At 48.7% G+C, this 8,824-nt stretch overlaps 1 pseudogene; it reads right to left on the reverse strand.

Annotated features, from left to right (window-relative positions):
- Positions 1-6,186: 6,186 nt before the first annotated feature.
- Positions 6,187-7,217, reverse strand: LOC140716273 (prolactin-releasing peptide receptor-like; annotated as a pseudogene).
- Positions 7,218-8,824: the final 1,607 nt, after the last annotated feature.

Genomic DNA, 8,824 nt, shown 5'->3' on the forward strand with positions numbered 1-8,824 from the left:
GGATACATTGCTGTCATCCACACTCAACAATAAATCCAAGCAGCTTCTATTTCCAGTGTCTGCTGATGTTTATCTTCTGTAATTTCTAGATGTCTTCTCCAACGTACATCTCCAACAGATTTAACTATTGTTGTTCATTAGCATTTATATATAGCCATATAACAATTACAGCACAGAAACAGGCCATCTCGGCCCTTCTAGTCTGTGCCGAACGCTTACTCTCACCTAGTCCCACTGACCTGCACTCAACCCATAACCCTCCATTCCTTTCCTGTCCATATACCTATCCAATCTTTTTTAAATGACAATATCGAACCTGTCTCTACCACTTCTACTGGAAGCTTATTCCACACAGCTTCCACTCTCTGAGTAAAGAAGTTCCCCCTCATGTTACCCCTAAACTTTTGCCCCCAACTCTCAACTCATGTCCTCTTGTTTGAATCTCCCCTACTCTCAATGGAAAAACCCTATCCATGTCAACTCTATCTATGCCCCTCATAATTTTAAATACCTCTATCAAGTTCCCCCCTCAACCTTCTACGCCCCAAAGAATAAAGACCTAACTTGTTCAACCTTCCTCTGTAACTTAGGTACTGAGACCCAGGTAGCATTCTAGTAAATCTCCTCTGTACGCTCTCTATTTTGTTGACATCTTTCCTATAATTCGGTGACCAGTACTGTACACAATACTCCAAATTTGGGCTCATCAATGCCTTGTACAATTTTAACATTACCTCCCAACTCCTATACTCAATGCTCTGATTTATAAAGGCCAGCATACCAAAAGCTTTCTTCACCACCCTATCCACATGAGATTCCACCTTCAGGGAATTATGCACCATTATTCCTAGATCACTCTGCTCTACTGCATTCCTTAATGCTACCATTTACTATGTATGTCCTATTTTGATTAGTCCTACCAAAATGTAGCACCTCACACTTATCAGCATTAAACTCCATTTGCCATCTTTCAGCCCACTCTTCTAACTGGCCTAAATCTCTCTGCAAGCTTTGATAACCTACTTCATTAACCACAACACCACCTATCTCAGTATCATCTGCATACTTACTGATCCAATTTACCACCCCATTATTGGCCTCCCCAACCCCTTCTCCCGTGCAGCCTCTCCCACTTTCCACATTATTGAAAACCTTCAGACTGGCAGAGATGGGGAGGAATTTGCTTAGCCAGAGGGCAGTGAGTCTGCGGATATAGAGGCACTGTCGTGTTTTCTTCCTAACTGCCCTTACGAGCTGGGCCCAGGACAGGCCCTCTGAAACGATAAGACCGAGGAAGATGCTGTCCTCCAATGAGGATCCCCTCTCCTGGCGGGTAAAAGTAACAGAAGATTGAAAGTAGGTGACATCAGGCTAAGGACAGCTTTTACTCCAGTGCTAAATTGACTATTAAATAGTTCCCTAGTACGGTCAAATAGACTCTTGACCTCACAATCCACCTCATTATGACCTTACACCCTAATATTTTCCTACACTGCACTTTCTCTGTAGTTTGAACCAGAGCCTGACTTGATAGTAAGAATAGATGCTCTGGATCATGAGGTTATAGTCAGCCATAACCATTCCAAACAGAAGGCCATGCAGTAAAATCATAGCTGACATTCGTCAGTGCCACTCTCTTTTACCAACCCCATGTCCATTAGTCCTCTAAAATCCACCATCCTTGTCTTAAAAGTACTCGGTAAAAGCCCACTTGGGCAAAACTTCCAAAGATTCACCACCCTTGCAAATCTCTACCGATGTACCGTGAAGAGCATTCTAACTGGCTGCATCACCGTCTGGTATGGGGTGGTGTGGGGCGGGGGGGGGGGGTGCTGCTGCACAGGATCGAAATAATCTGCAGGGAGTTGTGAACTCAGTCAGCTCCATCATGGGCCCTAGTCTCCACCGTATTCAGGACATCTTCGAGGAGCAAAGCCTCAAAAGGGCGTCGTCCATCATTAAGGACGCCCATCACCCAAATCATACCTTCTTCTCATTGTTACCATCGGGGACGAAGTACAGAAATCTGAAGGCACACACTCAACAATTCCGGAACAGCTTTTTCCCCTCTGCCATCAGCTTCCTAAATGGATATTGAACCCATGGATGCTTCCTCCGTACTTTTACTCTTACTGTACTTCATGTTTTTTTCTATTATTATGTATTGCATTGTACAGCTGCCGTAAATACAATAAACTTCACAACATTGTCCAGTGATATTAAACCTGATTCCGACTCTGACTCTCTTGACAAAGGAACTTCTCCCCATCTCTGTCCCATTTGGCCGACCACCTTATTTTGACTACCCAGACGTTGATTTTACACATGCATTATCTCCAAAGGAGTTCGATGCAATCGTCTCTCATTCTTTTATACTCAAAGCATTGCGTGCCTCCTCTGAATAACATCCCCCAGTACAATTCTTACACTGTCACAGTGTCTCGTAGACATCGAGCTGTCAGATCTGTTCTGACTCCTGGAGCACTTTGTTCAGGGTTGGTCCCCCTTACTATAGAAAGGTGCTATTAAGCTGGAAAGAGTACAGAAAAGCTCTACGAAGCTGTTGCTAGGAATCGAGGGGCTGAATTTTGGAGAGGATTAGACTTTATTCCTTGGGGCTTAGGAGGCTGAGAGGTGATCTTATTGAAGTGCTCCATCGCAGTGTCTGGACAATTTGAAACCCGGGCCAAATGGACTGAAAAGGCAGGGTTTTGGGAAGGGTCAAGCCAGTTCTGCTCCATGGGGTTTACCCTGCTTTCCTCAGTGCTGAGGCTATGTCGCGCTCTGGCTGCCCTGGGCTCAGTGTCTGCAAGCTTTGCTGCGATTTGCCCCGCTGTGTGATGAACTGAGACCGAGACCGTGGCCTACTCCGGCTGCTCCAGGCTCCCGGTGTGTATGGACTCAAGTTTCGTTCTGAGTGTCGATGCCAGCTCTATTGTTTGCATAATTTGTTTTCCTTTCTCTCTCTCTCTGCGCATTGGGTGTTGGTTAGTTTTTTTTTAAGCGTGTTCTCTGTGGCTGCCCGTAAGCAGACAAATCTCAAGGTTTACACATACTTTGGTAATAAAAGTGCTTTGAAAATCATGAGAGGCATGGGCTCAGTGAAACAACACAACCTTTTTTCCATAGATCGGGAGTCAAGAACTAATGAGCAGAATTTTAAGCTGAGAGGGGAAAAAAACTTAATAAAAACTTGAGGAGCAAATTTCAGTCTGATTTTGGAACAAGCTGCCAGAGGAAGTGGTTGAAGCAGATAAAATAACTAATATAGGAGACACTGAGACAAGTAGATTCTTTGATAGGAACATGGACAGGAAAGGTTTAGAGCAGAGGTTCCCAATCTGGGGTCCTCAGTCTCCTTTCTTACTGGTCCATGGCACAAAAAAATTGGGAACTCCTGGTTAAGAAGGATATGAACCAAACACAAGCAAATGGGCCTCACTTGATGAACGTTCCCGGGTGGGAGGGTGGAGATATATCTCTACCTAAGGAGGTGTAAACCTCCTGTCCAGAGCCTGTCCGCTAGCCTGCAGGTCACCTTTGGGCAAAGTGTAGCACCTACTTAGCTCCCCCGATCAGAGTCATGTGAGGCCAGGGGAGCAGGTGGTGGAAGGTATTACAAGCAGCTGGTCCTGGTTACGTGACCACTGACGCCAAGCAGACAATCTCTGAAGAGTATTGATAATGGCTGGGGATCACCCATCTTGTAAAGACACTGCCCAGAAGAAGGCAATGGCAAACCACTTCTGTAGAAAAATATGCCAAGAACAATGATGGTCGTGGAAAGACCATGATCGCCCACGTCATACGACATGGCACATAATGAACTAACGGATGATAAACATTTTGTAAGTACAGACCAGTTTGGTCAAAGGTCTTGCATCAGTCCATAACTCTGAGTCATTCTCTCTAATTGCCCTTGCTCCACGCCTCGATCCCAGTCTTTCTCTCCCTTTCCACTTTCCCACCGTGACCCATCCATTGCAAGCCTGAATGGTCTGGGATCAACTTTACTGAATTCAAGGTCCAGGCAGATGCAAGATTGACTATCAGATTTTATTCTTTGCAGATTTCTGTTATGAGGAAGTGTAACAGAAGACATTGATTTTGAATAAACATATTAACATTAACAGTAAAACATTCCGCCAATCAGCTAAGTCTCCCCAAGTTACACAACTGCAAAACTACACGTTCAGCAAATGAATACTTAGCTAAGTGAGCATGTGGGCCCTTCTACATCTGCAGCACCATTTCCCAACGGTTCTTCAGCACTGGTCGCGATCTCAATGTGACGATGAGCCCCTGGAGACAAGGGAAAGAGCGCGAGTCTCTCGCACGCACTATTCTTATATCCCCGAGGTACCCAGCGCCCGACACTGGTGTCGTGACAAGCAGAACAACCATTGGGAAAGGGATGCTGCATCCCTCGGACAGGTCGATCACCGGCAGCGGCTTTCGACCGACAAGTCTACTAGCCCCCCACATGACAATTCTCCATACAACTGGATGCTCTGCAGTATCGTCACAGAGGGAATCCAAGGGTCGTACACATGAATCCGGCTGGAGTCATGTCCAGACCAGGCCAGGTATGGGTGACATATTTATTTACATGAAGGACGTTATAGTGAAGATGATTGGTTTATGTAAGAATAGAGTGGTTTCTTGGTTAACATGACCAAGTTTCTCCTTGTTTTCACACTAGCTCATTGAACCATTGTAGACTTGGGCCTTACTGGACCAAGGCATTTGCCCAGACAAGTGAGGAGACAATTATAGACTCCATTTCTAATGTAATGAGAGCAACTTGACTCAATATACAGTGCTGTGCAAAAGTCTTACACACACACACACACACACACACACACACACACACACACACACACACACACACACACACACACACACACACACACACACACACACACACACACACACACACACACACCTTGGAAAGTTTCCAGGGCACAAGCCTGGGCAGGGTTTTTTTTTAAATGGAAGACCAGCAGTTGCCCAAGCTCCAAGTCTCCCCTCTCCACGCCACCGATGTTGTCCAAGGGAAGGGCATTAGGACCCATACAGCTTGGCACCGGTGTCGTCGCAGAGCGATGTGTGGTTAAGTGCCTTGCTCAAGGACACACACAGCCTCAGCCAAGGCTCGAACTAGCGACCTTCAGATCACTAGACACTAGACAAACACCTTAACCACTTGGCCACGCGCCAACACTATAGCCTTGGGTACCCCGGCTATATATATTTGCAAGGCATTTGCGCAGAAGCTTAGTAACTTTATGTATTGCACTGTGCCACAAAAAAACCCTAATTTCATGTCATATGGGAGTGGTGATAAATCTGATTCTGATATGGGTCTCTATTGTGGACTGAGAGCGGGAAGAGGTCAATCTAGAAAGTTCAGAATCCTCCCTCCCTACTCTCACCCTGTATCGTGCCCCTCCACGATGTCCATAACAGTCCTGTGGTAATAACCCTGCCAGCCAGCTGGAGGATCAGTGCCCAGTCTCTGCCTGTTCTGTTCTCGTGATCATTTCGCATGGGTGAGCCAGTGACCTCTTGCTTTTCCTTTGCAGACTTTCCTCTTCTTACACTGGGAACAGCTGCCTCACCCTCATTGCCCCACCCTTGATCACCAACCACAAAAAAATCCCACCACTGCCTGGAAGGAGTTTGTACATTCTCCCCGTAACCATGTGGGTTTCCTCCAGGTGCTCCGGTTTCCTCCCACAGTCCAAAGACGTACCGGTCGGTAGGTTAATTGGTCGTTGTAAACTGTCCCGTGATTAGGCTGGGATTAAATAGGGTGATTGCTGTGTGGCAGGGTGCTATACCTCAATAAAATAACGTAAACCAAACTGCAAAGGAGATCATTTTCTGGTCTGTCACATCTTTGTCCACACATGCTCTCTGTCCATGGGAGCTGACCAGGTCAGTGATTGGAATTGGTTTTCGCATCGTCGATCGAGCAAGATCATTGGAGTTGTGTTACAATGAGGGATTCGTTACAGGTTCTCAAGCCAGGGATGTGTGTTGACCCCTGTAGGACACCGTACTGTGAGGATCCAGCCCCAGTTATCAATCTCAAGGAAGGAGTACAAAGTTCAGAGTTCAAACCTGAAGGGTTCAAAGTTCAGATGCAGTTGACCATATCAGGGTTGGGGGGGGGGGGGTTAGTCAGCTGCTGGTGGGGGCAGCAGGGGACAGGACGTTGGACACGAAGCCATCTTTCCTCTTCCTGCGCTGCACGTAGTCTCGGAGGCGGAGCCGGAACTTGCGGTGGAGCGAGGCGTAGATGAAGGGGTTGTAGCAGGAGGAGCTCATGGCCAGCCAGTGGCAGGACAGGTGCAGGACCTTGATGTGGTGGTAGTTGAGGATGGTCAGCTTGGTGTCCAGGTCGATGATGAGGTTGAGCAGCTGCAGGGGCAGCCAGCTGACGCCGAAGACCAGGACCGAGACCACCAGGAGAAGGAAGGTCCTTCTCTTCCGCTTGCCCCGGTGGACGGGATTCCTTCCCGATTCCTCCAGGGTGTCCCGCCTCTTCAAGTGGACGGTGATGGCGCAGTAAGAGACGATGACAGCGGAGAGAGGGAGCATGTAGGACATGAGCAGAACGGTGCACGAGTACGCTATCTTCTGGCTCTCCGACGCCGGCCAGGATTCCCGCAAGCACTGAAGCCGATGGCGGGGAGCTCCTGGTACGTGGTGTGGACGGCGGCTGGGCTGGCCAGCGAGAGCGACACAAGCCAGATAGCAGCCGTGGTGAGGCCGAAACAGCGGCGGGAGGTCCGCCGGCGGATGGGGTGCGCCACCAGCATGTAGCGGTCCACCGCGATGGCCGTCAGCGACAGCACCGACACGTAGACGGTGGCGGACTGCAGCAGCGAGGTGAGGTGGCACATGAGGCCGCCGAAGAGCCAGCCCCGCGGCTCGAAGGCGTAGGACAGGGTGAGGGGCACGCAGCACAGGCACATCAGCAGGTCGGCGGCCGACAGGTTGCCGATGAAGAAGTTGGTGGCGTTGTGGAGCTTCTTGTCCGCCGCGATGCAGCCGATCAGGAAGGCGTTGCCCACGCAGGCCACGGCCACCAGCGCGCCGTAGAGCAGGATGAAGAAGGGCTTGTACCGCTGCAGCAGGTCCGTCCCGGGGAAGGTCACCGGCCAGCTGCCGTTGGCCGCGCTCTCCTCCTCCATCGTCTCCCGGTTCATCGGCCGTCCGCCCTGCCAACAAAGCCCAACACTCAGTGACTAGAGAATTAGAAAGAGGTTGGAGAAACACCCAAGCCACCGGTCCCGGGTCGAGCGTAGCCTAAATGAAATCAGTAATAGACGGGTCAGCATGGAGATAGTGGGCCGAAGGGCCTGTTTCTGTGCTGTGTGACTCAATGAGTATGGAGAACCATTTGGGCCATCGTTGCTCTGGAAGATCAATGGGACGGCTCATAAACTGATGAATAAGGAGTGAAATTAGCCCCCTTCCCCACCACCCTTCTCAGCGGGGGTCCAGTATGAGCCCTGCCCACACAGGGCTGGTCACCATATCTCAGGAGGAAATCTCCATATCACTGGAGATTCAAACAAATGGGCTCAAAAATTGTCACCAGGAAAGGACAGAGAAGGTGTGGACTGTCCGATGGGGCAAAAATAGGTGGAGGGGCAGGTGCTGTTGAGGCAATAGAGAGTCTGCAGAAGGACTTGGCCAGATTAAGAGAACAGGCAAGGAAGTGGCAGATGGAATATAGTGTAGGGGAGTGTGTGGTCAATCACTTTGGTAGAAGGAATAAAGACATGGACTGTTTTCTAAATGGGGCGCTAATTCAGAAATTGGAGTTGCAAAGGGGCTTGAGACTCCAAGTGCAGGATTCCCTAGAGGTTAACTAAGGAAGGAAAATACAATTTTAGCATTCATTTCAAGAGAACTAGAACATAAAAAGAAGGATGTAATGCTGCGGCCTTATCAGACACTGGTCGGACCACATTTAGTGTGTTGTTTTGTGCGCCTTAAGGATGTACTGGCATTGGAGAGGGTCCAGAGGAGGCTCACGAGAATGATCCCGGGAATGAAAGGGTTGATGTGGGAGGACCATTTGATGGTCCTGGGCCTGTACTTGGCTGGAGCTTAGAAGAATGAGGGGGGAATCGCATTGAAACCTATGAAGTATTAAAATGTCTTGACAGAGTGGGCGTGGAGAAGACGTTTCCTGAGGTGGGGGTGTCTTGGACTAGAAGGCAAAGCCTCAGAATGGAGAGACATCCATTTAGACAGAGATGAGGAGGATTTTCTTCAGTCACAGGGAGGTGACTCTATGGAATTCATTGCCAAAGACAGCTATGGAGGCTAAGTCATTGGATATATTTAAAGCAGAGGTTGGTTGGCTCTTGGTTAGTCAGGCCATCAAAGGTTATGGGGAGAAGGTAGGAGAATGAGGTTCAGCAGGAAAATAAATCAGACATGATCAAATGGTGGAGCAGACTCCATCAGCCGAATGGTCTAATTCTGCTGCTGTGCCCTATGGTCTTACGGAACAGAAACCCTGAGGGAGACATGATGAGATGAATGATAACTAGGGAAGATCAGTTTCCATAAGACCATAAGTTATAGCTGCAGAATTGGGCCATTTGGCCCATCGAGTCTGCTCCGCCATTTCACCATGGCTGACCCATCATCTCTCTCAGACCCAATCTCCTGCCTTCTCCCCGTATCCCTTCATGCCCGCTCCAATCAGGAGTCAATCAACCCCTGCCTAAAATATACTTAAAGGCTTGGCCTCCACTTCTGCCTGTGACAACAAATTCCACAGGTTCACCACTCTCTG

This window comes from Hemitrygon akajei, chromosome 25 (assembly GCF_048418815.1).
Source record: "Hemitrygon akajei chromosome 25, sHemAka1.3, whole genome shotgun sequence".
Classification (NCBI taxonomy): Eukaryota; Metazoa; Chordata; class Chondrichthyes; order Myliobatiformes; family Dasyatidae; genus Hemitrygon; species Hemitrygon akajei.